Source organism: Copadichromis virginalis, linkage group LG3 (genome assembly GCF_057382275.1).
Source record: "Copadichromis virginalis isolate Kocher_CV1m ecotype Utaka linkage group LG3, C_Virginalis_male_GT1.1, whole genome shotgun sequence".
Taxonomy (NCBI): Eukaryota; Metazoa; Chordata; class Actinopteri; order Cichliformes; family Cichlidae; genus Copadichromis; species Copadichromis virginalis.
This window is the reverse complement of record NC_140620.1, coordinates 57,913,750-57,926,291: the sequence shown is the minus strand read 5'-3', so window position 1 is coordinate 57,926,291 and position 12,542 is coordinate 57,913,750. Positions and strand designations below refer to the sequence as shown.

General features: G+C 57.9%; 4 non-coding genes and 3 pseudogenes across 4 annotated transcripts; all 7 read right to left on the bottom strand.

Moving 5' to 3' along the window:
• Positions 1-526: 526 nt before the first annotated feature.
• Positions 527-645, bottom strand: LOC146715529 (5S ribosomal RNA; annotated as a pseudogene).
• Positions 646-1,461: 816 nt separating this feature from the next.
• On the bottom strand, positions 1,462-1,580 carry LOC146715528 (5S ribosomal RNA). Its single transcript, XR_014919430.1, has one exon. It is a non-coding gene; the product is annotated as a 5S ribosomal RNA (ribosomal RNA).
• Positions 1,581-2,907: 1,327 nt separating this feature from the next.
• LOC146715527 (5S ribosomal RNA) lies at positions 2,908-3,026 on the bottom strand. The gene has a single exon (XR_014919500.1). It is a non-coding gene; the product is annotated as a 5S ribosomal RNA (ribosomal RNA).
• A 1,639-nt stretch (positions 3,027-4,665) lies between these two features.
• LOC146715526 (5S ribosomal RNA) lies at positions 4,666-4,784 on the bottom strand (annotated as a pseudogene).
• Positions 4,785-7,460: 2,676 nt separating this feature from the next.
• On the bottom strand, positions 7,461-7,579 carry LOC146715525 (5S ribosomal RNA). The gene has a single exon (XR_014919499.1). It is a non-coding gene; the product is annotated as a 5S ribosomal RNA (ribosomal RNA).
• A 2,673-nt stretch (positions 7,580-10,252) lies between these two features.
• Positions 10,253-10,371, bottom strand: LOC146715524 (5S ribosomal RNA; annotated as a pseudogene).
• Positions 10,372-11,984: 1,613 nt separating this feature from the next.
• On the bottom strand, positions 11,985-12,103 carry LOC146715523 (5S ribosomal RNA). Its single transcript, XR_014919498.1, has one exon. It is a non-coding gene; the product is annotated as a 5S ribosomal RNA (ribosomal RNA).
• Between the last annotated feature and the right edge of the window lie 439 nt (positions 12,104-12,542).

The window sequence follows — 12,542 nt, the reverse complement described above, 5'->3', positions numbered from 1 at the left end:
GAAGCGCAGGGCCTGGTGTGATGTGAGTGGCCTGAGCAAGAGCCACAGGCCCTGGTGTGGTGTAAGTGGCCTCAGCCAGCAGCCACAGGCCCTGGTGTGGTGTAAGTGGCCTCAGCCAGAAGCCACATGCACTGGTGTGGTGTAAGTGGCCTCAGCAAGCAGCAAAAGGGCCCTGGTGTGGTGTAGGTGGCCTCAGCCAGCAGCCACAGGCCCTGGTGTGGTGTAAGTGGCCTCAATAGCAACTAAGGCCCTGGTGTGGTGTAAGTGGCTTCAGCCAGCAGCCACAGGCTCTGGTGTGGTGTAACTGGCCTCAGCCAGCAGCCACAGGCCCTGGTCTGGTGTAAGTGGCCCCAGCCGGTCACTCAGGCCCTGGTGTGGTGTAGGTGGCATCAGCAAGCAGCACAAGACATTGGAAAACAGCCAAAAGCAGTGTCGTTAATGTGCCCTCATTAATGGGCAGCTGCTTTTGGTCTTTTAATACACCCCTTCTCTGGATCAAAAGCGGTTCAATGACATGAAAATGAAAGGCTTACAGGACCAGGCATTCCCAGGCAGTCTCCCATCCAAGTACTAACCAAGCCCAGCCCTGCTTAGCTTCCGAGATCAGACGAGGTCGGGCGTGCTCAGGGTGGTATGGCCGTAAGCTGCTGGCTCCAGCACAATGTCTCAATTTATGGATTCAAGTGATTAGGTGGCAAGTACCTGAAGTTACGAAGACAATCCTATAACCATACCTTCATGTTTGCATAATACCCTAACCCAAAGGCTCAGTTTGGCATTTATCCAACAGCACAGGCCCTGGATTGTTGAAGATGGCCTCAGGAACCAGCACAGGGCCTGGTGTGTTGTACATGGCCACAGCAAGCAGCACAGGGCCTGGTTTGGTGAAGATGGCCTCGGCCAGAAGCGCAGGGCCTGGTGTGATGTGAGTGGCCTGAGCAAGAGCCACAGGCCCTGGTGTGGTGTAAGTGGCCTCAATAGCAAATAAGGCCCTGGTGTGGTGTAAGTGGCCTCAGCCAGCAGCCACAGGCCCTGGTGTGGTGTAAGTGGCCTGAGCAAGAGCCACAGGCCCTGGTGTGGTGTAAGTGGCCTGAGCAAGAGCCACAGGCCCTGGTGTGGTGTAAGTGGCCTCAATAGCAAATAAGGCCCTGGTGTGGTGTAAGTGGCCTCAGCCAGCAGCCACAGGCCCTGGTGTGGTGTAAGTGGCCTCAGCCAGTGCCACAGGCCCTGGTGTGGTGTAAGTGGCCTGAGCAAGAGCCAAAGACCCTGGTGTGGTGTAATTGGCCTCAATAGCAACTAAGGCCCTGGTTTGGTGTAGGTGGCATCAGCTAGCAGCACAAGACATTGGAAAACAGCCAAAAGCAATGTCGTTAATGTACCCTCATTAATGGGCAGCTGCTTTTGGTCTTTTAATACACCCCTTCTCTGGATCAAAAGCGGTTCAATGACATGAAAATGAAAGGCTTACAGCACCAGGTTTTCCCAGGCAGTCTCCCATCCAAGTACTAACCAAGCCCAGCCCTGCTTAGCTTCCGAGATCAGACGAGGTCGGGCGTGCTCAGGGTGGTATGGCCGTAAGCTGCTGGCTCCAGCACAATGTCTCAATTTATGGATTCAAGTGATTAGGTGGCAAGTACCTGAAGTTACGAAGATAATCCTATAACCATACCTGCATGTTTGCATAATACCCTAACCCAAAGGCTCAGTTTGGCATTTATCCAACAGCACAGGCCCTGGATTGTTGAAGATGGCCTCAGGAACCAGCACAGGGCCTGATGTGTTGTACATGGCCACAGCAAGCAGCACAGGCCCTGGTGTGGTGTAGATGGCCTCAGCCAGCAGCCACAGGCCCTGGTGTGGTGTAGGTGGCCTCAGCCAGCAGCCACAGGCCCTGGTGTGGTCTAAGTGGCCTCAGCCAGAAGCACAGGGCCTGGTGTGATATGAGTGGCCTGAGCAAGAGCCACAGGCCCTGGTGTGGTGTAAGTGGCCTGAGCAAGAGCCACAGGCCCTGGTGTGGTGTAGGTGGCCTCAGCCAGCAGCCACAAGCCCTGGTGTGGTGTAAGTGGCCTCAGCCAGCAGCCACAGGCCCTGGTGTGGTGTAAGTGGCCTCAGCCAGTGCCACAGGCCCTGGTGTGGTGTAAGTGGCCTGAGCAAGAGCCACAGACCATGGTGTGGTGTAATTGGCCTCAATAGCAACTAAGGCCCTGGTGTGGTGTAGGTGGCCTAAGCAAGAGCCACAGGCCCTGGTGTGGTGTAAGTGGCCTCAGCCAGCAGCCACAGGCCCTGGTGTGGTGTAAGTCGCCTCAGCCAGAAGCCACAGGCACTGGTGTGGTGTAAGTGGCCTCAGCCAGCAGCAAAAGGGCCCTGGTGTGGTGTAAGTCGCCTCAGCCAGCAGCCACAGGCCCTGGTGTGGTGTAGATGGCCTCAGCCAGCAGCCACAGGCCCTGGTGTGGTGTAAGTGGCCTCAGCCAGCAGCCACAGGCCCTGGTGTGGTCTAAGTTGCCTCAGCCAGAAGCACAGGGCCTGGTGTGATATGAGTGGCCTGAGAAAGAGCCACAGGCCCTGGTGTGGTGTAAGTGGCTTGAGCAAGAGCCACAGGCCCTGGTGTGGTGTAAGTGGCCTGAGCAAGAGCCACAGGCCCTGGTGTGGTGTAAGTGGCCTGAGCAAGAGCCACAGGCCCTGGTGTGGTGTAATTGGCCTCAATAGCAACTAAGGCCCTGTTTTGGTGTATGTGGCCTCAGCCAGCAAATAAGGCCGTGGTGTGGTGTAGGTGGCATCAGCTAGCAGCACAAGACATTGGAAAACAGCCAAAAGCAATGTCGTTAATGTGCCCTCATTAATGGGCTTTTGGTCTTTTAATACACCCCTTCTCTGGATCAAAAGCGGTTCAATGACATGAAAATGAAAGGCTTACAGCACCAGGTATTCCCAGGCAGTCTCCCATCCAAGTACTAACCAAGCCCAGCCCTGCTTAGCTTCCGAGATCAGACGAGGTCGGGCGTGCTCAGGGTGGTATGGCCGTAAGCTGCTGGCCCCAGCACAATGACTCAATTTATGGATTCAAGTGATTAGGTGGCAAGTACCTGAAGTTACGAAGACAATCCTATAACCATACCTGCATGTTTGCATAATACCCTAACCCAAAGGCTCAGTTTGGCATTTATCCAACAGCACAGGCCCTGGATTGTTGAAGATGGCCTCAGGAACCAGCACAGGGCCTGGTGTGTTGTACATGGCCACAGCTAGCAGCACAGGGCCTGGTTTGGTGAAGATGGCCTCGGCCAGAAGAGCAGGGCCTGGTGTGATGTGAGTGGCCTGAGCAAGAGCCACAGGCCCTGGTGTGGTGTAAGTGGCCCCAGCCGGTCACTCAGGCCCTGGTTTGGTGTAAGTGGCCTCAGCTATCAGCCACAGGCCCTGGTGTGGTGTGAGTGGCCTCAGCCAGCAGCCACAGGCCCTGGTGTGGTCTAAGTGGCCTCAGCCAGTGCCACAGGCCCTGGTGTGGTGTAAGTGGCCTGAGCAAGAGCCACAGGCCCTGGTGTGGTGTAAGTGGCCTCAGCCAGCAGCCACAGGCCCTGGTGTGGTGTAAGTGGCCTGAGCAAGTGCCACAGGCCCTGGTGTGGTGTAAGTGGCCTCAATAGCAAATAAGGCCCTGGTGTGGTGTAAGTGGCCTGAGCAAGAACCACAGGGCCTGGTTTGGTGAAGATGGCCTCGGCCAGAAGCGCAGGGCCTGGTGTGATGTGAGTGGCCTGAGCAAGAGCCACAGGCCCTGGTGTGGTGTAAGTGGCCTCAGCCAGCAGCCACAGGCCCTGGTGTGGTGTAATTGGCCTCAGCCAGAAGCCACATGCACTGGTGTGGTGTAAGTGGCCTCAGCCAGCAGCAAAAGGGCCCTGGTGTGGTGTAGGTGGCCTCAGCCAGCAGCCACAGGCCCTGGTGTGGTGTAAGTGGCCTCAATAGCAACTAAGGCCCTGGTGTGGTGTAAGTGGCTTCAGCCAGCAGCCACAGGCCCTGGTGTGGTGTAAGTGGCCTCAGCCAGCAGCCACAGGCCCTGGTGTGGTGTAGGTGGCCTCAGCCAGCAGCCACAGGCCCTGGTGTGGTGTAAGTGGCCTCAATAGCAACTAAGGCCCTGGTGTGGTGTAAGTGGCTTCAGCCAGCAGCCACAGGCTCTGGTGTGGTGTAACTGGCCTCAGCCAGCAGCCACAGGCCCTGGTGTGGTGTAAGTGGCCTGAGCAAGAGCCACAGACCCTGGTGTGGTGTAATTGGCCTCAATAGCAACTAATGCCCTGGTGTGGTGTAGGTGGCCTCAGCTAGCAGCCACAGGCCCTGGTGTGGTGTAAGTGGCCTGAGCAAGAGCCACAGGCCCTGGTGTGGTGTAAGTGGCCTGAGCAAGAGCCACAGACCCTGGTGTGGTGTAATTGGCCTCAATAGCAACTAAGGCCCTGGTGTGGTGTAGGTGGCCTCAGCCAGAGCCACAGGCCCTGATGTGGTGTAAGTGGCCCCAGCCGGTCACTCAGGCCCTGGTGTGGTGTAGGTGGCATCAGCTAGCAGCACAAGACATTGGAAAAGAGCCAAAAGCAATGTCGTTAATGTGCCCTCATTAATGGGCTTTTGGTCTTTTAATACACCCCTTCTCTGGATCAAAAGCGGTTCAATGACATGAAAATGAAAGGCTTACAGCACCAGGTATTCCCAGGCAGTGTCCCATCCAAGTACTAACCAAGCCCAGCCCTGCTTAGCTTTCGAGATCAGACGAGGTCGGGCGTGCTCAGGGTGGTATGGCCGTAAGCTGCTGGCCCCAGCACAATGACTCAATTTATGGATTCAAGTGATTAGGTGGCAAGTACCTGAAGTTACGAAGACAATCCTATAACCATACCTGCATGTTTGCATAATACCCTAACCCAAAGGCTCAGTTTGGCATTTATCCAACAGCACAGGCCCTGGATTGTTGAAGATGGCCTCAGGAACCAGCACAGGGCCTGGTGTGTTGTACATGGCCACAGCTAGCAGCACAGGGCCTGGTTTGGTGAAGATGGCCTCGGCCAGAAGAGCAGGGCCTGGTGTGATGTGAGTGGCCTGAGCAAGAGCCACAGGCCCTGGTGTGGTGTAAGTGGCCCCAGCCGGTCACTCAGGCCCTGGTTTGGTGTAAGTGGCCTCAGCTATCAGCCACAGGCCCTGGTGTGGTGTGAGTGGCCTCAGCCAGCAGCCACAGGCCCTGGTGTGTTCTAAGTGGCCTCAGCCAGTGCCACAGGCCCTGGTGTGGTGTAAGTGGCCTGAGCAAGAGCCACAGGCCCTGGTGTGGTGTAAGTGGCCTCAGCCAGCAGCCACAGGCCCTGGTGTGGTGTAAGTGGCCTGAGCAAGTGCCATAGGCCCTGGTGTGGTGTAAGTGGCCTCAATAGCAAATAAGGCCCTGGTGTGGTGTAAGTGGCCTGAGCAAGAACCACAGGGCCTGGTTTGGTGAAGATGGCCTCGGCCAGAAGCGCAGGGCCTGGTGTGATGTGAGTGGCCTGAGCAAGAGCCACAGGCCCTGGTGTGGTGTAAGTGGCCTCAGCCAGCAGCAAAAGGGCCCTGGTGTGGTGTAAGTCGCCTCAGTCAGCAGCCACAGGCCCTGGTGTGGTGTAGGTGGCCTCAGCCAGCAGCCACAGGCCCTGGTGTGGTGTAAGTGGCCTCAGCCAGCAGCCACAGGCCCTGGTGTGGTGTAAGTGGCCTCAGCCAGTGCCACAGGCCCTGGTGTGGTGTAAGTGGCCTCAGCCAGCAGCCACAGGCCCTGGTGTGGTGTAAGTCGCCTCAGACAGAAGCCACAGGCACTGGTGTGGTGTAAGTGGCCTCAGCCAGCAGCAAAAGGGCCCTGGTGTGGTGTAAGTTGCCTCAGCCAGCAGCCACAGGCCCTGGTGTGGTGTAGTTGGCCTCAGCCACCAGCCACAGGCCCTGGTGTGGTGTAAGTGGCCTCAGCCAGCAGCCACAGGCCCTGGTGTGGTGTAAGTGGCCTCAGCCAGCAGCCACAGGCCCTGGTGTGGTGTAAGTGGCCTCAGCCAGTGCCACAGGCCCTGGTGTGGTGTAAGTTGCCTGAGCAAGAGCCACAGGCCCTGGTGTGGTGTAAGTGGCCTGAGCAAGAGCCACAGACCCTGGTGTGGTGTAATTGGCCTCAATAGCAACTAATGCCCTGGTGTGGTGTAGGTGGCCTCAGCCAGCAGCCACAGGCCCTGGTGTGGTGTAAGTGGCCTGAGCAAGAGCCACAGGCCCTGGTGTGGTGTAAGTGGCCTGAGCAAGAGCCACAGACCCTGGTGTGGTGTAATTGGCCTCAATAGCAACTAATGCCCTGGTGTGGTGTAGGTGGCCTCAGCCAGCAGCCACAGGCCCTGGTGTGGTGTAAGTGGCCTCAGCAAGAGCCACAGGCCCTGATGTGGTGTAGGTGGCCTCAGCCAGCAGCCACAGGCCCTGGTGTGGTGTAAGTCGCCTCAGCCAGAAGCCACAGGCACTGGTGTGGTGTAAGTGGCCTCAGCCAGCAGCCACAGGCCCTGGTGTGGTGTAGGTGGCCTCAGCCAGCAGCCACAGGCCCTGGTGTGGTGTAGGTGGCCTCAGCCAGCAGCCACAGGCCCTGGTGTGGTGTAAGTGGCCTCAGCCAGCAGCCACAGGCCCTGGTGTGGTGTAAGTGGCCTGAGCAAGAGCCACAGGCCCTGGTGTGGTGTAAGTGGCCTGAGCAAGAGCCACAGACCCTGGTGTGGTGTAATTGGCCTCAATAGCAACTAATGCCCTGGTGTGGTGTAGGTGGCCTCAGCCAGCAGCCACAGGCCCTGGTGTGGTGTAAGTGGCCTCAGCCAGCAGCCACAGGCCCTGGTGTGGTGTAAGTGGCCTGAGCCAGCAGCAAAAGGGCCCTGGTGTGGTGTAAGTGGCCTCAGCCAGCAGCCACAGGCCCTGGTGTGGTGTAGGTGGCCTCAGCCAGCAGCCACAGGCCCTTGTGTGGTGTAATTGGCCTCAATAGCAACTAAGGCCCTGGTGTGGTGTAGGTGGCCTCAGCCAGCAGCCACAGGCCCTGGTGTGGTGTAAGTGGCCTCAGCCAGTGCCACAGGCCCTGTTGTGGTGTAAGTGGCCTGAGCAAGAGCCACAGACCCTGGTGTGGTGTAATTGGCCTCAATAGCAACTAAGGCCCTGGTGTGGTGTAGGTGGCCTCAGCCAGCAGCCACAGGCCCTGGTGTGGTGTAAGTGGCCTCAGCCAGCAGCCACAGGCCCTTGTGTGGTGTAATTGGCCTCAATAGCAACTAAGGCCCTGGTTTGGTGTATGTGGCCTCAGCCAGCAAATAAGGCCGTGGTGTGGTGTAGGTGGCATCAGCTAGCAGCACAAGACATTGGAAAACAGCCAAAAGCAATGTCGTTAATGTACCCTCATTAATGGGCAGCTGCTTTTGGTCTTTTAATACACCCCTTCTCTGGATCAAAAGCGGTTCAATGACATGAAAATGAAAGGCTTACAGCACCAGGTATTCCCAGGCAGTCTCCCATCCAAGTACTAACCAAGCCCAGCCCTGCTTAGCTTCCGAGATCAGACGAGGTCGGGCGTGCTCAGGGTGGTATGGCCGTAAGCTGCTGGCCCCAGCACAATGTCTCAATTTATGGATTCAAGTGATTAGGTGGCAAATACCTGAAGTTACGAAGACAATCCTATAACCATACCTGCATGTTTGCATAATACCCTAACCCAAAGGCTCAGTTTGGCATTTATCCAACAGCACAGGCCCTGGATTGTTGAAGATGGCCTCAAGAACCAGCACAGGACCTGGTGTGTTTTACATGGCCACAGCAAGCAGCACAGGGCCTGGTTTGGTGAAGATGGCCTCAGCAAGCAGCCACAGGCCCTGGTTTGGTGTAAGTGGCCTCAGCCAGCAGCCACAGGCCCTGGTGTGGTGTAAGTGGCCTCAGCCAGCAGCCACAGGCCCTGGTGTGGTCTAAGTGGCCTCAGCCAGTGCCACAGGCCCTGGTGTGGTGTAAGTGGCCTGAGTAAGAGCCACAGGCCCTGGTGTGGTGTAAGTGGCCTCAGCCAGCAGCCACAGGCCCTGGTGTGGTGTAAGTGGCCTGAGCAAGTGCCACAGGCCCTGGTGTGGTGTAAGTGGCCTGAGCAAGAGCCACAGGCCCTGGTGTGGTGTAGGTGGCCTCAGCCAGAAGCACAGGGCCTGGTGTGATATGAGTGGCCTGAGCAAGAGCCACAGGCCCTGGTGTGGTGTAAGTGGCCTGAGCAAGAGCCACAGGCCCTGGTGTGGTGTAAGTGGCCTGAGCAAGAGCCACAGGCCCTGGTGTGGTGTAGGTGGCCTCAGCCAGCAGCCACAGGCCCTGGTGTGGTGTAGGTGGCCTCAGCCAGCAGCCACAAGCCCTTGTGTGGTGTAAGTGGCCTCAGCCAGCAGCCACAGGCCCTGGTGTGGTGTAAGTGGCCTCAGCCAGTGCCACAGGCCCTGGTGTGGTGTAAGTGGCCTGAGCAAGAGCCACAGACCATGGTGTGGTGTAATTGGCCTCAATAGCAACTAAGGCCCTGGTGTGGTGTAGGTGGCCTAAGCCAGCAGCCACAGGCCCTGGTGTGGTGTAAGTGGCCTCAGCCAGCAGCCACAGGCCCTGGTGTGGTGTAAGTCGCCTCAGCCAGAAGCCACAGGCACTGGTGTGGTGTAAGTGGCCTCAGCCAGCAGCAAAAGGGCCCTGGTGTGGTGTAAGTCGCCTCAGCCAGCAGCCACAGGCCCTGGTGTGGTGTAGATGGCCTCAGCCAGCAGCCACAGGCCCTGGTGTGGTGTAGGTGGCCTCAGCCAGCAGCCACAGGCCCTGGTGTGGTGTAAGTGGCCTCAGCCAGAGCCACAGGCCCTGATGTGGTGTAAGTGGCCCCAGCCGGTCACTCAGGCCCTGGTGTGGTGTAAGTGGCCAGAAGCGCAGGGCCTGGTGTGATGTGAGTGGCCTGAGCAAGAGCCACAGACCCTGGTGTGGTGTAATTGGCCTCAATAGCAACTAAGGCCCTGGTGTGGTGTATGTGGCCTCAGCCAGCAGCCACAGGCCCTGGTGTGGTGTAACTGGCCTCAGCCAGCAGCCACAGGCCCTGGTGTGGTGTAAGTGGCCTCAGCCAGAGCCACAGGCCCTGATGTGGTGTAAGTCGCCTCAGCTAGCAGCACAGGGCCTGGTTTGGTGAAGATGGCCTCGGCCAGAAGCACAGGACCTGGTTTGATATGAGAGTCCTGAGCCAGCAGCCACAGGCCCTGGTGTGGTGTAAGTGGCCTCAGCCAGAAGCCACAGGCACTGGTGTGGTGTAAGTGGCCTCAGCCAGCAGCAACAGGCCCTGGTGTGGTGTAAGTCGCCTCAGCAAGCAGCCACAGGCCCTGGTGTGGTGTAGGTGGTCTCAGCCAGCAGCCACAGGCCCTGGTGTGGTGTAAGTGGCCTCATCCAGCAGCCACAGGCCCTGGTGTGGTGTAAGTGGCCTCAGCAAGAGCCACAGACCCTGGTGTGGTGTAATTGGCCTAAGCCAGAGCCACAGGCCCTGGTGTGGTGTAGGTGGTCTCAGCCAGCAGCCACAGGCCCTGGTGTGGTGTAAGTGGCCTCAGCCAGCAGCCACAGGCCCTGGTGTGGTGTAAGTGGCCTCAGCAAGAGCCACAGACCCTGGTGTGGTGTAATTGGCCTAAGCCAGAGCCACAGGCCCTGGTGTGGTGTAAGTGGCCTGAGCAAGAACCACAGGGCCTGGTTTGGTGAAGATGGCCTCGGCCAGAAGCGCAGGGCCTGGTGTGATGTGAGTGGCCTGAGCAAGAGCCACAGGCCCTGGTGTGGTGTAAGTGGCCTCAGCCAGCAGCCACAGGCCCTGGTGTGGTGTAAGTGGCCTCAGCCAGAAGCCACATGCACTGGTGTGGTGTAAGTGGCCTCAGCAAGCAGCAAAAGGGCCCTGGTGTGGTGTAGGTGGCCTCAGCCAGCAGCCACAGGCCCTGGTGTGGTGTAAGTGGCCTCAATAGCAACTAAGGCCCTGGTGTGGTGTAAGTGGCTTCAGCCAGCAGCCACAGGCTCTGGTGTGGTGTAACTGGCCTCAGCCAGCAGCCACAGGCCCTGGTCTGGTGTAAGTGGCCCCAGCCGGTCACTCAGGCCCTGGTGTGGTGTAGGTGGCATCAGCAAGCAGCACAAGACATTGGAAAACAGCCAAAAGCAGTGTCGTTAATGTGCCCTCATTAATGGGCAGCTGCTTTTGGTCTTTTAATACACCCCTTCTCTGGATCAAAAGCGGTTCAATGACATGAAAATGAAAGGCTTACAGGACCAGGCATTCCCAGGCAGTCTCCCATCCAAGTACTAACCAAGCCCAGCCCTGCTTAGCTTCCGAGATCAGACGAGGTCGGGCGTGCTCAGGGTGGTATGGCCGTAAGCTGCTGGCTCCAGCACAATGTCTCAATTTATGGATTCAAGTGATTAGGTGGCAAGTACCTGAAGTTACGAAGACAATCCTATAACCATACCTTCATGTTTGCATAATACCCTAACCCAAAGGCTCAGTTTGGCATTTATCCAACAGCACAGGCCCTGGATTGTTGAAGATGGCCTCAGGAACCAGCACAGGGCCTGGTGTGTTGTACATGGCCACAGCAAGCAGCACAGGGCCTGGTTTGGTGAAGATGGCCTCGGCCAGAAGCGCAGGGCCTGGTGTGATGTGAGTGGCCTGAGCAAGAGCCACAGGCCTTGGTGTGGTGTAAGTGGCCTCAGCCAGCAGCCACAGGCCCTGGTGTGGTGTAAGTCGCCTCAGCCAGAAGCCACAGGCACTGGTGTGGTGTAAGTACCTCAGCCAGCAGCAAAAGGGCCCTGGTGTGGTGTAAGTCGCCTCAGCCAGCAGCCACAGGCCCTGGTGTGGTGTAGGTGGCCTCAGCCAGCAGCCACAGGCCCTGGTGTGGTGTAAGTGGCCTCAGCCAGTGCCACAGGCCCTGGTGTGGTGTAGATGGCCTGAGCAAGAGCCACAGACCCTGGTGTGGTGTAAGTGGCCTCAGCCAGCAGCCACAGGCCCTGGTGTGGTGTAAGTCGCCTCAGACAGAAGCCACAGGCACTGGTGTGGTGTAAGTGGCCTCAGCCAGCAGCAAAAGGGCCCTGGTGTGGTGTAAGTGGCCTCAGCCAGCAGCCACAGGCCCTGGTGTGGTGTAGGTGGCCTCAGCCAGCAGCCACAGGCCCTGGTGTGGTGTAAGTGGCCTCAGCCAGCAGCCACAGGCCCTGGTGTGGTGTAAGTGGCCTCAGCCAGCAGCCACAGGCCCTGGTGTGGTGTAAGTGGCCTCAGCCAGTGCCACAGGCCCTGGTGTGGTGTAAGTGGCCTGAGCAAGAGCCACAGGCCCTGGTGTGGTGTAAGTGGCCTGAGCAAGAGCCACAGACCCTGGTGTGGTGTAATTGGCCTCAATAGCAACTAATGCCCTGGTGTGGTGTAGGTGGCCTCAGCCAGCAGCCACAGGCCCTGGTGTGGTGTAAGTGGCCTCAATAGCAACTAATGCCCTGGTGTGGTGTAGGTGGCCTCAGCCAGCAGCCACAGGCCCTGGTGTGGTGTAAGTGGCCTCAATAGCAACTAAGGCCCTGGTGTGGTGTAAGTGGCTTCAGCCAGCAGCCACAGGCCCTGGTGTGGTGTAAGTGGCCTCAGCCAGCAGCCACAGGCCCTGGTGTGGTGTAGGTGGCCTCAGCCAGCAGCCACAGGCCCTGGTGTGGTGTAAGTGGCCTCAATAGCAACTAAGGCCCTGGTGTGGTGTAAGTGTCTTCAGCCAGCAGCCACAGGCTCTGGTGTGGTGTAACTGGCCTCAGCCAGCAGCCACAGGCCCTGGTGTGGTGTAAGTGGCCTCAGCCAGAGCCACAGGCCCTGATGTGGTGTAAGTGGCATCAGCTAGCAGCACAAGACATTGGAAAACAGCCAAAAGCAGTGTCGTTAATGTGCCCTCATTAATGGGCAGCTGCTTTTGGTCTTTTAATACACCCCTTCTCTGGATCAAAAGCGGTTCAATGACATGAAAATGAAAGGCTTACAGCACCAGGTATTCCCAGGCAGTCTCCCATCCAAGTACTAACCAAGCCCAGCCCTGCTTAGCTTCCGAGATCAGACGAGGTCGGGCGTGCTCAGGGTGGTATGGCCGTAAGCTGCTGGCCCCAGCACAATGTCTCAATTTATGGATTCAAGTGATTAGGTGGCAAGTACCTGAAGTTACGAAGACAATCCTATAACCATACCTACATGTTTGCATAATACCCTAACCCAAAGGCTCAGTTTGGCATTTATCCAACAGCACAGGCCCTGGATTGTTGAAGATGGCCTCAGGAACCAGCACAGGGCCTGGTGTGTTGTACATGGCCACAGCAAGCAGCACAGGGCCTGGTTTGGTGAAGATGGCCTCGGCCAGAAGCGCAGGGCCTGGTGTGATGTGAGTGGCCTGAGCAAGAGCCACAGGCCTTGGTGTGGTGTAAGTGGCCTCAGCCAGCAGCCACAGGCCCTGGTGTGGTGTAAGTCGCCTCAGCCAGAAGCCACAGGCACTGGTGTGGTGTAAGTGGCCTCAGCCAGCAGCAAAAGGGCCCTGGTGTGG